The sequence below is a fragment of the Phacochoerus africanus genome, chromosome 4 (assembly GCF_016906955.1).
Source record: "Phacochoerus africanus isolate WHEZ1 chromosome 4, ROS_Pafr_v1, whole genome shotgun sequence".
NCBI classification, from domain to species: domain Eukaryota; kingdom Metazoa; phylum Chordata; class Mammalia; order Artiodactyla; family Suidae; genus Phacochoerus; species Phacochoerus africanus.
The window spans coordinates 98292865-98310433 of NC_062547.1; the positions used below are offsets into that span (position 1 = coordinate 98292865).

Below are 17569 nucleotides of genomic sequence, written 5' to 3' on the forward strand. Positions count from 1 at the left end.
GATCCTGCATTGCTGTGGCTCTGGTGTAGGCCAGTGGCTACAGCTCCAATTCGACCTCTGGCCTGGGAACCTCCATATGCTTCGGGAGCAGCCCAAGCAATGGCAAAATGACGAAAAAAAAAAAAAGAAAGAAAGAAAATGGCACAGGATGGAAATGAACACAGTTATCTTTGTCTAGCTGGAATGAAGCTTATGTAGATTAAAAGGAGATAGAGTTGAAAAGGCCCTGGGGTGGGGGTAGGGAGGTGACCTGAACAAAATCTTTTCACTATATTCTATGAAATCTATCAGAACAGTTTCAATGACTTTTTGACAACTGCTAAAAAAAACAAAAACAAAAACAAAAAAAACCATTCTTTTATAAATACCTTAACCACTGCAAACATTTAGTTTTGGTCTCTTGTACTCCCTCTGTAAAGACAAATTCAGAGACAGCCACCAGGGAGTTTATTTTGCTGGAAAAGGACCCTGATCAAGGATGCTCATGCTCCTACCACTGTCACTGACTCAGAGAGCCATCTCCAGGAGCATGAAAGGAATTTTCTATAAATATATAATACATAAATGCACAAAATAAAATTGTAATCCAGAGTGTCTTCCATGTTCTCCCAATCATAACCCCTCCCCCTCTCATAATGCTGAGGACCCACTGAGTCCAGAGACCACTTGCCGTTTTAGCCGCTGCACTAGCAGGCACTGCAGTGAAAGGACCTTATCTCATTCTTAAGGCATAGAGAATGGGACCATTGAGGGGTCCTCCGAACCTAGCATCGTTGGCATCCATCTAAAACCACTGGGAGGTCTCTTTTTTCTCTTCCTCTATCTCCATTTCATCAGCTGGAATTTCTTATCATTTTTCTTTCCCTTTCAACATCTATTTTCAATTGCATCTTGTTCTTTTTGTTGTTTCTCTCTCTTGATCATTCTCACACATTTGGAGGTCCTGTCAGTAATTCTTGGATAACTATGTATGCCATCCCCTGAGACAGCAAGCCTTCCGCACGCAAGAATCCATTTCTGTGTTGAAAAAATAAAGCCCCCCCAAATCCACCTAATAATGTTCAGCAGGGCATTTCTGGTTTGTTCATTTTAGGAGACACGATGCATTTCCCAATTCAGAAAGGGTGAGAGGAAAGAGTAAAACATCCGGATCTGTGCAATTTCATAAACCAATGCACATTCCTAGGAACAGTTAATAATGGCAGGTGCTGTGAGGAATCATAGGCAGGAAACTGGATTCCTAAAGTCAGCCAAGAGTTGATTGCTTATGTTTTTAGAACTGTGTGAAAGAGAGAAATGTAGCTGCCCTACTGCTGTGCAGTCAACTGGCGTCTTACAGCTGCTGGCCCCGAAGCACTTTGAAAATCACTCCTAATTATCTTTTGCCTCTGTGTTACCAACTTATCACCTAGCCATGCAGTGGGTTTCATGCTGTGTGTCACCAGAAGCTAGCCTCTGCTTTTTGCTAAGGAGAGAGTTGGCAACTGCCTGAATATGGAGTCTAAATGTAATCTCCATAGTCATGGGTGGAAGCAAAGAAAATATTGGAGTGCTCTTATCTTGACTTCAGACATCATGCCTTCTATTTATCAACTTTTCATTCCAATTTGGGACCCGCATTAAGAAATAAAATAAAACTACACACACACACACACACTTCTCCTTTGGCCCTTAGAACTCTCTCCCTTGGCACAAAGTTACATCTGTTCACTGACAAATACTTGGCTCAATTATATGAGTTATATATCTTCCTCACTCATAAGTCTTTTTCTGCCAATGCAGTTGAATTCATAGACACAGCGCCATCAGAGAGTGGTAGCATTTTGGCTTTCCTGGACTTCAGAGCCTTTGGCAAAGGCAAAGGAAAAGGGTTCTTACTAGTAAGTGCCCATGCAGCCACGGGGCAGCTCGGAAGCAGGTAGAAAGGGGATGGAAAGAGTGAGAGGAGTATAAGGCAAAGTCTTTCCAAGAAATACTGATAAGAACCTGGTGCTTCTACCAGGATCTCTCCTAGGTACCTAGGCTGCATTTGCCAGCAGCAGCAGCTGGGAAAACCAGACTGGGGCCTGCAGTCAAGAGCTAGTGTGCCTCATCTAAAGGGGCAGCAGCTACTTGGCTGCAGTGAAGTGTTTGCTACACAGGAAGCAAATCCCATATCAGCCAGATCTTCTGATTTTTTTTCTAGAGAAGCCAGAAATCTGATTTTTATGTGAATGCGCCTAATTTGTTAATATTGGCAGCTCTTTAAAGACAACCTTTAAATAGTGAGCAGGCCAATCAAAACCTGTGGGCAGGCAGTGTTCAAGCTGCCAGCTTTGGGCCTCTGGCTTACCTAGGAGGTGCTCTCTAAAGGGTTCTCTCCCTCATAGTTCATGTGGATTAGGGAAAAGAAATTCTTTTCCGGCTTTGCTTGTCATTTACATGTTTTTTATACAGACATTTTACAAAATCAGGGTTGTTGGAAGAATTCTTAGACCCTTCTCCTGCACATAGTCTGGAACAAACCCCGACGCTCCGGGTGGCCTCTGGATGATCCATCCCCTCAAGTGACCCCCCAGTCCAAGGCTGGTCCTAGAGGAGAAGCGGGAGAAGCTGGCCATTCTGGATGTTCTTGCTGACTTCAAAACACTGGGTTCAGCCTTGCTCAGATCATCAGCTCCAGACCAGGCACAAATCCAATCATCCTTGATAGATAGGGAAAGTCACATGCCTGGCGAGCCAGGCCAGAACCTCCTCGGCTGTGCTTGGCAACTTGCAGTCTGTCCACGCAAAAGGGAATGAGATGCTGTGAAGACAGGAGAGATAAAGAAGCAATTGAATGGGGAGTGTCGGGGAATAGGGCTTATTTCTGTTCCTCACCTGGAGCTAAATACAAGCTGTGGAAATCAAAGGTAGAGGAGTTGAGTAAGCAGCCTACAGAAAATGCTTTGTGCTCCTTCCTTAATGGTTCATTGAATGTGCCCATCCATCCACCGGACTATGGGGAATTTTCACCAAAAATAGTCCAGTGGCTGGGGTGGAGACCACAGAGAGTTTTTGTTCCAAGTGGAAGAATGAGCCACGTGAGCAGATGACGTGGGTCAAAGCGAAAGAAATGTCAACCCCTGAGCTCATGGGTGTATTTCTTTTTTTTATGGTGTGAGAGTTGGGCCAGAAGTCTGAATAAACGAGTCAGGACCTGCAGGTTTGACTTTATCGTGCTGCACGTACGAAATACAGCTCAGCATTGAGACGGTGTCATCTGTATCTTCTGTTTCTTTTCTTTTTTTTTTTTTTGTTGTTGTTGTTGTCCCAGAGAGGAGAGGATGACATCAGCCAAAAATGTGAGGCAGGCTCATCTCATTAAAATTTTGTTTATTTACTTGTGATTTTAAAAAGAATATGAAACATGCTTGTGAGACATTTGTGTCTGGAAAGAGTTGAGCAACTCTAAAGCTCTAGCATGCGGCAACTGGTTAAAAATTGCTAAATTATGTTTCTTGATTTTCCACGAAATGTCAGATGTTGTTCTTTTGCTTCTATAAAGGTCAATATGGCTTAAAGAGGGAAAAAAGGAAAAAATGAAACTTGGACCCTTAACTTGTTGTTGAACTTCAGAAGTGTTTTATTTACCAGTAAAATTAAATCTAAAAATGTTTCCATGGCTCCGAAACAAGAGAGACTAGATTTCAATAAAGTAAACCACTTTCCTCTTCTTTCCGGGACTTTCAGTGAAAAAACAATGAGAAAACTAGTTTGACAGGAAAAGTTGTTTATGATTACTCGGTGTGGACATATATGTGGAATATATATTGTCACTTTGAGTGGGTGGGCTGTCATGATTTTTTCCTTATGCTTTTCTATCCTTTGATGTTCTTGAACAGAACATAGTTGTGGAAATAAGTCTTTTACTGAATACACTTCATAGGCATTTACCAAATGCTAGCCAGGGACTTGCTCCTCAGGCAGAGAAGTCATTTCCTTTTTTATAACTGATGACGAACAACTGAGCACGCACACAGGGCTAGAAAAAAAAGAAAGCACTATTGGTTGTAGGTTATTTCCAAATAACCCTTGTTATTTATCAGCACTGTTTGATCTGGTCATGGTGTACCACCACCTCATACCTCTTTTTGGAAGAAAAAAAAATGAAAAGAGTAAAATAGCACTGTTTAACAGTGAGAAACCATAAATTTCTATTGCATCACCTCTTCTAATCCTGTTACAAAGGCTGAGAGTAGTCTGGCAAAATGCAGGTCAGGAAACGATCATTGCCATCAGTGACAAAAGTCATACTAGTAACATTCAAAATAGAGTGTGCCAAAGTTAATCTTGCGTAGCTCCCTACTCCACTCCCTGTGTCCTTTTCCTTTTGTTGGCTTATCTACCTTCTCCCTGTAATTGTGCTTTTTTGTTGAGCTTGGCTCACTGTCACTTCATCTCCCATGACAGTCTCAAGGTGCTAGTCTCAGGTGTGCCTGTTGCCAGGATATTGGCATCTTAAAAAGGGATTTCCCCCCTGCCCCAACCTCCTCCCATTTCTCTTACGCCTGAGGAGAAAGTGAACATAGTAAAACCCATTTTCCTCATTTATTGATCTTTCAGGGTGTGTAGATGGCAAGCACAAGCCCTCCACCATATTTACCAGCTTCAAATCCTGGCTTGCTATTTTCTAGTTCTGTGATTTAAGACAAGTTCCTTAATATCACTGTGCTTCAGTATCCTCATCCGTAAAGTGAGAATGAGAATGATACCTATTTCAAAGCTGTTGAGAGGTTAAATGAAACCATATATGTAAATGATTTAAGAGTGATACACAGGAGTTCCCATTGTGGCTTGGCAGGTTAAGGACCCAGCGTTGTTTCTATGAGGATGTCAGTTCAGTCCTCAGCCTCGCTCAGCTGAGGATCTGGCATTGGGCCACAAAAATTGTAATGTAGGTCACAGATGCAACTCAGATCCAGTGTCACCATGGCTGTGGGGTAGACCACAGCTGCAGCTCCAATTTGACTCCTAGCCTGGGAACTTATGCCACAGGGGTAGCCATAAAAAGAAAAAGAAAAAAAAATACTGGTAAAAATACTATGTACTAGTAGGCATGCAATAAGTGTTAATCATTTTTGTTATTCTCAATGTTACCACTACTGTTTTACAAATCTCATTTGCTGAATTGATTTGTAATCACTTCTCTGTTCCTGAGCTTTGAATTTTCTGTAGTTAGCACTAGAAGATGCTTAACTTTAATGAGTTAATTGATTAATAATTCTGTTTTGAGAGCTGTTTTATGTACTTAGGTAAATTGGTTAACAAAACAGAAACTTGAGAAACTTGCATTTGGAGGTGGGGAGAAGGGGATGTGTAGATAATATGAGTAAACACAATAAGGAAATTGTTAGAATGAGATCAAACCAAATTCAGAGGAATGAGGGGCTGGCAAATTTTGAATTAGTGGTTGAGGAAGCTCATTGAGAAGGTGAAAGATGACCACATATAAAAAGAAACAGGGGGAGTTCCCATCGTGGCGCAGTGGTTAACAAATCCGACTAGGAACCATGAGGTTGCAGGTTCGGTCCCTGGCCTTGCTCAGTGGGTTAAGGATCCGGCGTTGCCGTGAGCTGTGGTGTAGGTTGCAGACGCGGCTCGGATCCCGCGTTGCTGTGGCTCTGGTGTAGGCCGGTGGCTACAGCTCTGATTCGACCCCTAGCCTGGGAACCTCCATATGCCGTGGGAGCGGCCCAAGAAATAGTAAAAAGACAAAAAAAAAAAAGAAAGAAAGAAACAGGGAAGGTCTCATATCCTAACCTCCATTGCTTTTACTTCCTTGTCCATGTAGTTTTAAAATCTTCCTGAATAAAGGTTTTTTTTGCATGATTTCTGAGTAGACATCAGTGAGTTCCATTACATTATTAGAATAGTATCACTAAATGAATCTCTTAGACTAGTTCTTTTGATCTATATTTTGACCTTTATCATAAAACTTCCTATTGCATTTATTTTCTGGTGTAATTGGAGTTCATCCATCCAAAATTAAGTTTTAAAGATGTGTATCTTGGAGTTCCCTTTGTGGCTCAGTGTTTAACGGTCCTGACTTGGATCCATGAGGATGTGGGTTCGAACCATGGTCTCACTGAATAGGTTAAGGATCCAGCGTTGCCGTGAGCTGTGGTGTAGGCCAGCAGCTGTAGCTCCTATTCGACCCCTAGACTGGGAACCTCCATATGCCGTGGGTGTGGCCCTAAAAAGCCAAAAAAAAAAAAAAAGGGTGTGTGTGTGTGTGTGTGTGTGTGTGTGTGTGTGTGTGTCTTGTTTTTCCCTCCCAGGTAAGTAGGTAAAGTTCCAGTTTCACTTAAGCCAATCTAGTATTGCTGCATCAAAAGGAAGTTAAAACATATTTGCTTAAATCAACTTCACTTACCAAGGTAGGTTCCATGTGAGCAAAACTTGGACAAGAACATTTGATCTGGGGATTGAAGTGTTCTGGTGGTGACTTTACCATGGCTGCAGAGAAAGTGTTCTCTCTTTAGTGCAGGTACCTGAGGTCAACTTAGTGAAGAATGGAAAAGATAGCAGATAGGAAAAAAAAGCAAACTTCCTGTAAAATATAGTTTTCCTCAAAAAATCTGTTCATAACAAATTTTGGCCTGCCTGACAGTCAGGAGGAAAAATTTTAGGTTGACTGGTTTCGTTCAGGGAAATTACATTAAAAATATGTAACTCTAAAGTTTTCCACAGTACTCTTATATTTGAGTCTGTATGAGTTTTCTTAAAGTGCATCTATTTTAATTATTTAATATTAAAAAGAATTTTCACTTCAAATGTGAAGTTTAAAAGTCTCTGGAGCTTAGACGGTCCCTTGGGGACTTGGGGTTTCTGCAACCTTATTGTGGGCAGTACAGGCCTCAGAGTGAACAAGACTATCTACTTTTATTTTTATATATATGTATTTTTTGCTTTTTAGGGAGGGCCACATGTGCAGCATATGGACGTTCCCAGGCTAGGAGTCAAAACAGAGCTGCAGCCTACACCACAGCCACAGAAACGCAGGATCCAAGCCTCAACTGCAACCTACACCACAACTCATGGTAACCGGATCCTTAACCCACAGAGCAAGGCCAGGAATCTAACCTGCATCCTCAAGTATATTAGTCAGGTTCGTTCCCACTGAGCCATAGCAGGAACTCCAAGACTATGCAGATAAAACCAACAAGGTGGAAGAGGGAAAGTCAGGCACTACTTTTCTCTCTCTTCCTATTCTGGTGTGTTCACCTCTCAAGACGTGCCTGCCCTGAATCTACAGAGGGATGAAAGAGCAACCGTTGATGCTCCCTATGTGTGTTGCTCCCAAGGCATTTTAAACTGGGGGCAGCTGATGCAAATATGTTAACACTAGTCTTTAAATATCACTCCCTCTGCATGGGTCATGTTGTGTAATATGATTTGCCCCCAAAGAAGGCCTTACTGTGCTTCTCTGAATGGATTGGGAGTGTAGTTAGAAGATACAATGAAAGCTGTAATCCGGAGCCTCATGTCACAGCATTAGTTGGGTGAATAACCTGATCCATGAGAATGCACAGAAAATCCCTAGGGTCCAGAGACAATCCAGGCAACATGGGTTGGGATAAATTACAACAGTTAGGGGTTGGAATCAGGCCTAAGTTTGAATTCCAGGTACCATGCCATCCCTAAGTCCCACTAAATGAAATAACATAAATAGCACTTAGCCCAGTGCTTTGCACATAAGTTAAACACTCAATGAAGGGTAGTTTTACTTTTTAAAAAAAAAAGAAGACAGAAAGAGAAGTGTGACATGGCCTTAAATAATTCTTCAAAATTATTTTGAGTCAATACATTTTGTGCTAGAGCTTTTCCATGGGAACCATATCACCAAATCATGGAAAGAAGTATTGCTAGGACCCACTGGTGGGGATGAACAAACACAGCTATTATGGCCATTTATGATACAGAGGGGTTTTATTTCGTGCCCATCTCCTTGCCTTTGACCACCACACTGTTACGTTCATGTCTAATGGTGTTCCTCTTTAACCTTGCTTTCCAAATCTTACCTTTCATAAGGATCCAGCTTTAAATGTATCACTTCCCTGAAACCTTCTGAGCCTTGGTACTTTATGGTAATCTCTTCTGATGCCAGCCCCCACGTTGTGTTCTGTTTTCACTCACTTGGCACATCCTCCACCACCTGGGGCTGTTCCCCAACCAGTTCCCTGAAGACCCACTCTCCCACTTCTTTCATCCTGCCTGGAATGCTTAATTACAGGGCTGGCACATGGTCCTCAGTAAATTCTTGACGAATTAAATCTCTTATTTCAAATTTCCAAAGTCTCCACTCCCCTCCCACAAATCTCCTCAATTTAGGGAAGTCTCTTGCAGTGACTCACAAATTTTAGCACCTCATCCCAAGCTGACCTTTTCAGATTATTTACGTGCTCCATAGTTTTCCAGCATGTACTACCAAAACATTTGTATCAAAAGAACGTATTTAATTAGTATACGTTGGCCCTAAGAACTGTGTGATAGCAGCAATGCTGTACCGCTGAAGAGCTAAAATAGCTCAAGGTTACGTGCTTTGCCTCAGATAATAGACCTCGTGGTGGGGTCAGAGAAGAAGCAAGGCTAGCCTCCCAGAGCAGTCGGGTAGCCTTAAGCAACCAGGAAGGTGAAGTCGGTGCCTCAGCTAAGTCACTAAGTTTACTGGAAGTGCATATTTTCCACGTGCCAAATTCAGTAAGTCATGGAGCAAATGTTTATTTTGCTGTGCTTTGAAAAGTTGCTTTGCTTCTTGTAAGTTTTCTCAGTGGGAGAATTCCAAGATATGACTTAATCTATGTTTGCAGTATTGGACTGGAAGCAGCATTTGTTATGTGACTTGGCTCTGTCACTTATGGGCCACTTCTGTAGCAAAGGTGTGTGGAAGCAACAGGAGAAATGCCTGGCATTTGAACAGTGGTGCCTCTCATGAAGGCAACAAGCAACATACCCATCTTACCAAGATTTTGGTTTTCTAATATCCAATGTTACAGTAGAGCCACGTGTTCATTTTATAGATGATGGTCACTTGTTTCCAGAGTTACAGTAACCAGGGGGTCCTGTAATACATGGGGTCCCCTCATTGGACTTCTCAGTAACCTGGACGGAGGATGCTTTTGCACTTCCCTGTAGCTATTATGGTTTGACTCTTTCTATAAACTCCCTCAGACCAGAGATGAGCTAGCCATCTCATCTTTTACCAGGAGGAAAGCCTTCACCAATCGGGGCTATTATCATGCCCTGACCTTACTCTGCAGCTGTCCTATAAAGCTTGTGAGACATTTTTTGTTAACTAATAATAATCTTATTAGAGATTTGATTAATTACAAAAGGTACTACTGTACAGTTTATGTCTTAGATTTCTCTTTGGCTGGATAAACCGTCTATGTAGTCACACAGTAGACAAAGCAAAAGTAAGACCTACTGATAGCTTGACTCCTGGGTAAGAAATTGGGAGGCTAACTTTATAGGTGACACCAGCACTTGGCCTGGACCATTTCAAGTTTTTTCTATTTTGTAATACAAATGTGGGTTGTTTTCAAGACCAATAGACTGTCTTGCTGTTTATTCACCACCTCAACAACTCTGTTAAGCCTTTTTCAAAGCCACTATGATTTTCACACTCACTAGAAGGATTCTAGTTCTATAAGGTTTTTTGGTTTTGTTTTGTTTGTTTTTGCTTTTCACTTTTAGGGCCACTTCCTGCGGCATATGGAAATTCCTAGGCTAGGGGTACAATCAGAGCTGCAGCTTCTGGCCACAGCCATAGCCACAGCCACAGCAACACTGGATCCAAGCCATGTCTGTGACCTACACTGTAGCTCATGGCAACGATGCGTCCTTAACTCAATGAGTGAGGCCAGGGATCAAACCCATGTCCTCATGGATACTATTGAGTTCGTTACCACTGAGCCATGACAGGAACTCCCTGGCTTTGCAAGTTTTTAGAATTCCTCATGCCCCCCTCAAAGAGCCCTCTACAGTGCTCGCTTCGGCAGTACATATACTAAAACTGAAACAATACAGAGAAGATTAGCATGGTCCCTGTGCAAAGATGACATGCAAATTCATGAAGCATTTCATATTAAAAATAAAAAAAGCCCTCTCGCAGTTTAAAATCTAACTGGCAGAAATTATCACAGCCTTGTAAAATAATTATACTCCAATAAAACAAAAAAAAATCCAATCACATCTCTTGGTGCTATAATTTCGAACAATCAACAGGAATCATTTGGGGTTTGCAATGTACTTATTGGGAACCAGAAGGCCCATTTAGTAAATGTCTGTGATTCTCTTTAGTTGTAACTGAGAATAAAATGCCACATGAAGGTTTGATTCAATCGGACCCCCGAAGCTCCACTGCCCTCCTCCACTGGCTGCGGTAGCATGGACATGTTGTCTGGTCCCCTTGAGCACCTTCTTCTGTCTTTTCCTCTTTCCTCCTGCCTGTTGCCTGGCTTCCTATTTATTATCTTAAAAAAAAAAAAGCAAATTCACTTAGAAGCCGTCTTGTAAGGAGTCTTCTCTGCTCCACCCTGACCACTCTGTTTGTTTGTTTTAAATTACTCAATGAATTTTATTACATTTATTCGTTGTAAACAGCCATCACCCAACCACTTTTTGATATATTTCCTCTGAGTTCCTGCAGTTTGATTGTTATCCTGATTATGGCATTTGCACTCTATACCTATCATTACGTTTGTTTTTCTCTTACTCACCTGCCAGCCACTGGAAGACAAGTCTTCTGTGTTTTATCTCTTTGTTCCAAACTCTGACAATGCCTGTACCCCATAAATATTGAATAAATGAATGGATCCTTGAATGCATGAAAACTTGAATGAATGCTAAGAATAATGAAAGGTTTATGGTGCCTTTCCAACGTATTGATCTACACGGATATATCCTAAGTTTACATGACTATCTACCTCCACTGCCACCCCCAATCCACCCTCACCCCCCACCATACACATATACACACACACAAACACTGGAGAAAAAATAGTAAGGGTGTGAAGGTCCATTCTTCTGTTTTTGCAGTAAACAGGTAAGGACCACACTAATTCCAGAACAGTCTGTCTGGTATTCCCAAGACTTAGTACTGGAATCATCATCGTTGTTCAGTCCTAGGTAAATGTAAAGGATTAACTGGGAAATAAAAGTTCTGTTTAAGTTTCTAGAGGATTATTCTAGAAAACAATGAGGGAAACGTTCTTTAATATAAAAAAGAAAAAGAAAAACATGTAATTAAAACTAAAAGAGGGAGTTCCTCTTAGTTCCTGTTGTGGCTCAGTGGGTTACCAATCCTACTAATATCCATGAGGATTGGGATTTAATCGCTGGCCTCGCTCAGTGGTTTAAGGATCCAGTGTTGCTGTGAGCTGCAGCGTAGGCCAGCAGCTGTAGCTCTGATTCAGCCCCTAGCCTGGGAACTTCCATATGCCACAGGTGTGGCCCTAAATAAAACCAAAAAAAAAAAAAAAAAGTCCTAGTATAGATGAGGAAAAATAGCAATCAGCCTAAAATAGTAAAAGCCTGAATTTAAACTATTTATTTTTCTCTGGACTAAGAAATTGATGCAGACTGTTGTGGGTGTTTTAAGATCAAAATTATTTAGACACATATATATAGAATGTTTTGCTATTTCATTTGTGGTTTAGAACTAACTCTGAAATTCATTTCCTTTCTTTATAAACAAATACAGTTGACATTTACTAGAGATGTTCCTTCTTCTCTGACACAAAATTGTGAGCTATGTAACAAGAAGAGGAAAATCGCTATTAAAGATCTACTTCTTAATTTTCCCCTATTACCACTCTCAGTCATATAGGTCATGAGCCAACCTAAGTTTGGAAAGAAGGTAGAATTCTTCCTTTGCTATGAATTCTATCATTAATTTCTATGATTGGATTCACTAGTATTTTATAATGTGTAGGATGGAGTATTATTTGGTTTTTTTTCTCCAGTATATTTTAGAGTCCCCCTCTTTCTTTGAGGACACCATCAATCAAACTTTAATCCTTAACTTTGCAGGCTCAAACACTCAAACTTGACAAGGCTCCAGAAAGGCTGATTCACTGCTCAATTATTCATGATATATTAATTTACAATGAGATTCGTGTGTGCCTGGGAAATAGACCTGTTGTCTACAGAAAGTAAAATAGAGATTTAACTTTCTTTGCGATAAGTTCCAAGAGAAGACAAAATATCTGCAACCATGTTACATTCTGAAAAAATAAAATAAAATTCAATTCTAGAAAGACTCATATAAAATCCAGTCTACAACACACCTTGACTTGGCAGATGAGAAACTGGGACCCCAGGGTTTTAGTACTATTTAGTGACAGCAATGAGGCTAGAATCCAGGTCTCTTAGATAGAGATCTATGTACTTCTCACAGCCCCTGCTGCTTTCCTGATTTTAGAGTAAGATAGGTGGTCAGAAATTGGACCAAGATATGTTTCAAATTCTTTAGCAACTATAAAACAGGGGGGAAATGCTCAAAAAAGAATATTTCCATTGGGCTGAAGTCATCTGATAAAGCACCCTGTCTCCACTTTGGGTGGGGGAGACTGGTAAATTTCTAAATTTAAATGTGGAAGAGGACATCAAGAAACACAGTGTCTGGGTCACTGGTTCATGATGAAGAATCTGACAGATTCTTGCCTCTCACTTGCTACCTAGATGATCATCTGTTATTAGTTTCCTGACTGTTTTGCCTTTGTAGAACAAATTGTTAAATTTATGTTAACTGTTTGCTTTGTAGATCAGTGTATCTTTAGTTAGAAGGCCCTCTACTGTTTTTGATAAATTTGAGTTTTGTTAGAATTCCCTTGTGGCACAACAGGTTAATAAATATCCAGTGTTGTCATGCAGCGACTCAGGTTGCTGCCACCACACAGGTTCTATCCTGGTCCAGGAACTTCCACATGCTGTGGGTGCAGGAAAAAAAAAAAAATGAGTTTTGTCATTACCTTCATCACTAATATATTTCCAATCATATTTAAGGTTATATGTTAAAAGATTTCATCAGATAGCTTTTCTCTATCAAAGGTATTTATTGGAGTTCCCGTTGTAGTGCAGCGGAAAAGAATCCGACTAGTAACCATGAGCTTGCGGGCTTGATCTCTGGCCTCACTCAGTGGGCTAAGGATCCGGCACTGCCTTGAGCTGTGCTATAGGTCACAGATGCAGCTCTGATCTGACATTGCTGTGGCTGTGGTGTAAGCCAGCAGCTGCAGCCCAGATTTGACCCCTAGCCTGGGAACCTCCATATGCTTTGGGTGTGGCCCTGAAAAAAAAAGAGATTTATTAAGTCACTACATCAGGTTCTAAGGGTACATTGGAATGGTTCCAAACAGAGTATGTAAAATCACAGTGGCTGCTGCTTCTGTAGGAGGCAGATGTTAATAAAATAATCACACAGACGTTGTTAAAAATCGTGATGAATTCTACAAGAGAACAGTATAGGGTGCTATAAAAAGCATAAACAGTCACAGACATAAATGCAAATTTATGATTACCAAGAGGAAAATTGGAAAGGAGGGATAATTAGGAGTTTGAGAATAACAGATACAAACTGCTGTATGTATAATAGATAACCAACAAGGACCTACGGTATAGCACAGGGAACTATATTCAATACCTTGTAGTAATCTGTAATGGAAAAGAATCATGTTGTACACCTGAAACATTGTAAATCAACTCATCTTCAGTAAAATAAAAATTAAAAGATAAAGCATAAATAAGAAAGTCATTTAATTTGGAAGATTCCTAAGGAAGTGAGATCAGGTATCTGAATAAGTGGTGCTAGGCCCAAGAGGGATTATGCATTCAAGAAGAGTTTTCCAGAAGGAGCAGCATGTGAGCAAGCAGCACTTAGAACTCTTCCTGGCCATCCTACTTGTGTAATGCGCATTCATGAATGATAGGAAAAATGACTGTGCCAAGGCCCTGAGATGAGGGACATGTAGTGTAGCTAAATGTGGAGCGGGCAGACCAGGTGGTGACAATGAGCTTGGAAAAGTAAATAGAATCCAGGTCATGCATGTCTAAGGATTGCGACCTTTCTCTTAAGAGTAGTAGTAAGTCTTTCAAAGGGTTAGAAGGAGTGAAGTGACGTTTTCTATTATAGAGGATGGTTATAGCCGAGGAGGGGAAGAGACGAGGGCCAGCGAGCTTCTGTGCCCTCTCCAGGTGCACCATTCTTCCCAAGTCTTCCTCTGTTCACCAGCCTGGAAACTTTCCAAAGCAGGTCTTTTTGGGTTTTATGGAGACTTCGCTACATAGGTATGATTGATAAAATCACGGCCATTGGCAACTGACTGAACCACCAGTTCCTCTCCCCTTCCTGGAGGTCAAGAAGGTGGAAATGAAAATTCCCTCTAATCAGGAGGTTGACTCTGCTGGCATCCAGCTTCCATCCTTTGGTACTTTCTAAAAGTCACCTCATTAACCTAACAAATGACACCTCTTTCTCTCTCCTCACTAAAGAAAATTCCAGGGGTTTTAGGAGCTCTGTGCCAGAAATGGAGGTGAAGGCCAAATATATAGTGCTTATTATAAATCATAGTATCATAGACAGTAACTCCGCTTGTAGCACCAAGAGAGTGCTTGCTCCTTTCCTAAAATGTGTGTGGCTCCCATTTTTTTAAAAAAGGTAAATGCTCAGGCTGCCACTGACTTCAGCTTTCCATATTAAAGATTTAATAAAATGGAAAAGACCCAAGTAACAATATTTCAGGCCTATTATTTGCACATTTATGTATAAAATATGTAGGTATGTAAACTACAGAGGTATGTGTCCAGAATTCCTGAGGGAAAAAAAATAGACAAGATTAGAGCAATCTCTTTTACCCCATGTATCATATCTTCAAGGAATAGCCTGATGTTTCTGTGTCCAAGCGTTTTTATTATTGACAGGTGATATAAGGATCACAGTTATCCTTTAGCTGTGTGGTCAAATACATAGATTTACTATATTTTACTAATAATATGGAAATAAATATTGCTAGATTGTTTTCATTAACTGTGTAAACATTTCCTTATACAAACTTAGAATTTTTAAATATTTTAAAGATAATTTTTAAGAGAACGTGGGGTTCCATTTCTTTGTCTTAACTTACTTTTTCATTTGTTCCAAAAATTACAGCCTAGGTGAGAATAATATTGTAAACTATGCATTCTCTTATAAGGGTGGTACAATTTAAAGTCAAGGTACAAATCGCTTTCTTCATTGAAAGATTTGCAAAAGTATGTCACGTATAAAATTTGATGTTTGGAGTTTAGTTCCTTAATTTCAGTAAATTTTCTTTTTAGACCTAGCTATTGCTTCATATGCTTAAAATTATTTTTAAAGCAATAAAATAGTGTAATGTGTCATGCTTTCACATATACTCCCTAGGGCTTTAAACACACACACACACACACACACACACACACACACACACGGTTCATCTTTTATTGCCTTTCCCATAACATGCCTTTCATCCCCTCCCACTGTAGGTAGTTTTTGTTTCAACTTAATAGCCTATAAAAATTTGTGATTATATACCCTCATACCCTCACTTACTTGGAATCTGAGTCACGGGACCAGTTGCCAAAGGGAGTACCCCAATTTGTCTTCTAGATTTCCTAGGAAGATGTATTAAAGAAATGGCATAGATGGTACCCATTTCTTAGTTAAAAGTAAGCCCTTAAGGCATGGAAGCTGTTCATAGAGAGATCCTGGTTTTTCTTGTTATTTCTCAGGGCCATAGGTAATACAGGTTTGGGTAGACTTCATATATTCGCTCATTCAACAAATATTTATGAAGAACTTGGTCTTTGATGGTGCTGGGCTGGGCTTATGGTAGTGAAGAAATCCGGTTGTCTTGTTTTAAGAGGTTTGCAGTCTACAGTGTTGATTGATGTAGGACACTAACTAGAAAACTGGCAGTGAGGATAGAGTATAATAAATGCCGTAAAGGGGTGCCCAGGGTGTGGGGACAGAGTGCTGGATTACCTAACCCAGAATGGGGTGATGGAGAGGGCAAAGAAGCATCTCAGTGGCCTGAAGGAAGCTGATACTTAAAGAATAGGGCCAGCCAGGCAAGGGGAGGAAGAGCAGCAGAGGGAGCATCAAGTCCATAGGGCAACCTGAGTAAAAGCCCAGCCCATCTGAAGGAACTGAAAGTGCTCGGTGGTTCATTTTGCCTGGCATGTGGAGTCTGAGGCAGGGAGTGGTGACAGACAGGACTAAACCACAGAAGGCTATATTAGCCAAGTTACAGATTATGTTCTCCACTTTGAAGGTACTGGGAACCCCTGAAGCATTAATCCTTCCCCTCTCCCTTCATATTTTTGTGCAATGGTTCAATAAAAATAAACAATATCAGTGAAGAAACTGATACCTATGCCTTAAGAAAGATGACTAAGAATTGTATTTCTAATCACAGTAAGGCAGAACAACACCTTGGTTTGTGTTCTCTAGCAGTTCTGGGAAAGAAGTGGTTCTGAGCCATGTAAAATATTCAACCACGAAGATCCTGCTTGGCTTTATAGTGTTACATTATTTCTCGGAACACAACCTTGTGGCAGGCCACCTCAACTAGTAGGAATGTGCCATACAAAGAAAGAAACCAACCAGGTTAAGGATGAAGCTAACTTTGTACAAATCCTTTTAGCATAAAAACCATATCACCTTATATTTATAGAGCAGATTTATGGCTTACATTTTAAACTATAAAAGCACATTTATAGCTTGCATTTATTTTATCTGAGCCTTACCGAAACCCATTGAAGTATTTATTCCCATTTTATTCATAAAGAAACTGAGGTTCAGATAAAGCATAGCTGAACATAACAGTATTTAGTAAGTAACAAAGCAATTTATCATGCTAAATATACTAATTAGTATATAATTGTACTTATACTGATACTACGTATTACACATTGAATTCTGAGATATATGAGATATATGACTTTAAATCCCTTTCTCTACAAGAGAATAGGTATAACCAGTAAAGAAAATTAAGTTGAGGGCTAGACTAAAATCCTTATTTAGATTTTTTGTTAAATTGTCAATCACAAGAATTGAACACTCCACTTCCTTAAAGAGTAGAAGATAATAAATATTGTTCTTGGACTCCAAATATAAAACAATATAATACCCATTTTGCTGATTTTTATATTTATTTTGGTCTAAGGAGAATAAATAAAATATTCTTTTTTGTGTCTTCTGAAAAATTGCCCATGGAATCAATAGATGAAACTAAATCTTTCTTTTCCTTTAACTTTCACACAGAGATAATACACGCCCAGGTATGAAACTTACCTACTATTGCAAAGTTGAAAAATTCTCTTGTGAAGGAAGTTTGGGAGTATAGACCTTCATCATAGGAGGCATTTTAGACACATGACTTAATTTTATTTATATCCCTCATATTTTTTTTTATTCTAGTGTAAGCTCACTGAAACAGGTACCACATCTTTTATATTATTTTATGAATCACAGAATTTTCCATATATCCTCGACTCTCAAAAACTTTTCAAAGGGTAATATACAATG

The 17569-nt window shown here is 40.1% G+C and overlaps 1 protein-coding gene and 1 non-coding gene across 2 annotated transcripts in view; both read left to right on the plus strand.

The window, feature by feature from the left end:
* ADGRV1 (adhesion G protein-coupled receptor V1) overlaps window positions 1-17569 on the plus strand; it is a 538647-nt gene that overhangs the window by 497204 nt on the left and 23874 nt on the right. The gene's annotated exons all lie outside the window — the stretch shown is intronic.
* LOC125126643 (U6 spliceosomal RNA) lies at window positions 10007-10113 on the plus strand. Its single transcript, XR_007134738.1, has one exon. It is a non-coding gene; the product is annotated as a U6 spliceosomal RNA (small nuclear RNA).